This window comes from Rattus rattus, chromosome 1, assembly GCF_011064425.1.
Source record: "Rattus rattus isolate New Zealand chromosome 1, Rrattus_CSIRO_v1, whole genome shotgun sequence".
Classification (NCBI taxonomy): Eukaryota; Metazoa; Chordata; class Mammalia; order Rodentia; family Muridae; genus Rattus; species Rattus rattus.
The window spans coordinates 26350060-26351812 of record NC_046154.1 but is presented as its reverse complement, the minus strand read 5'-3'; positions in this window follow the sequence as shown (position 1 = coordinate 26351812).

Below are 1753 nucleotides of genomic sequence, written 5' to 3'. Positions count from 1 at the left end.
CCGTGCTTGAATCTAAATGGCATTTCCTGATGTGTCATCTGTCCTGCTGTTTTCCCTGTGGTGAGAAGCAATATTTCCCAAAGGACTTTCTCACCCAGCAGAGTGAAGGCAAGTCCCCAAGAGTTTGTGATTCTGGGGCTCTCTCGAGAAGCTTGTGGTCAAGCTGAGGAGAAATGAGGCCATTTGGAAGCCGCATCACCAGTGAGTTCTTCACGAGCAGAGGTTGTCCTTGTGCTTGTCCGTCTTGTCATGAGTCTACCCCACCATCCTCATCATGGGAAAATCTGAACTGAAACCAGGGGCGTGCTGACGAATTACCATATCCCAGTCATTCTCGCACTAAGTGTCACACAGCTCAGATGGCCTGAGACAGTGGCTCACGACTGGTGTTGAGGGCCACACAGCAAGGCGGACCCTGGGCTCCTTGGTCCGGCAGTCTGGGAGCAGAGCTGCTGTGCAGGATGTGTTGGGATCTGTCCCCAGAGCTCAAGCTGCCTGTCCGTACACCAGACCTACAGGGCCCTGGTAGTACAAAACCAGAGTCTGACCGGTCTGTAGATGATCCACACCAAGGGCAGTGTGCATTCTGGGAAGGCAGCCTCGCTCGGAGGCCGAGGTTCGGAGACCGGTTCAGGAAGCACACTGGTAAAAGACATGCTGAGCAAAAGCCTGGTGGTGAGAAGCTGAGGCCGTGTGGGTTTGAACAAGTGGGAGTCAAGCCCCACAGAGATGATGCCTAGCGGAAGTGTGGGAGGAGCTTGAGTGCAGGGGCGGGATGTTACGGTGTGGTTGGAGAGGGTATACACCAGTGAGGTGTGGCGGAGAGATTTGGTTGGCTGTGGTGCTGAAGCCATTACTGAGCTTTTAAGAGGCAATTGAGTTGGCTCAGATTGGACCGTGAAAGCCCTGGACAGCCTAGGCAGCCAAACTAAAGACCTCCCAGACTCCCTTGAACCTAACTTCCCTTTACCTGGGCTCATTGTGTCATCATGACAAGGTAAGGAATCCACTTCAGAATATCGTACAGGCGTCTCGGCTTACCCTGTAAGAATGGGGACTGGGAACGTGGCCATTTTAAATTTCCATTTTGTTTTTTTGTATGAGTGTTTGACCTCTGTGTGTGTGTGTGTGTGTGTGTGTGTGTGTGTGTGTGTGTGTGTGTGTGTGTGTGTGCACGTGCACCATATGTGTGCCTGGTGCCTGCAGAGGCCAGAACTCCGTGGAACTGGAGTTACAGGTGATGCTGGGTGCTGAATCCAGGTCCTCAGGAAGAGCATCCGGTCTTTTTAGCCACTGAGCTATCTCTTGCCCCTAAATTTGTTAAAAAAAAAAAAAATTATCTATATTTATCTCAGAACTTTTTCCACCTTACAAGCTTTTGTTCCTGTTCGGCTTTTAAACAATTCTGTTTCTACAGTAAGCTCTGGTGGGCATGGGGAAGTTCTCACTTAAACATGGATTCTAACCACTGATCTTTAGGTGCAACCATATAAAAATTCTGTATGTGCCCAGGGCCCTGGTGGTGGGTTTTGCTGACAATCTCATAACGTGAAGCTCTGAATAAAGAGACCCAAGGAAGGTGTGAGGTGTCTCTTCTGTCTGCAGTGGAAGACAGACGCCTGGGCATCATTAGCCTTGCTGTCTGGTGTCTCAGGACCTGTGTTCAGCCGAGGAAGCTGCATGCAGCATGCTGTGCCGCCTCTCTGGTATTGGGGTCACATTGGGGGTTAGGAAAGACTGGTCCTCTTGTCCG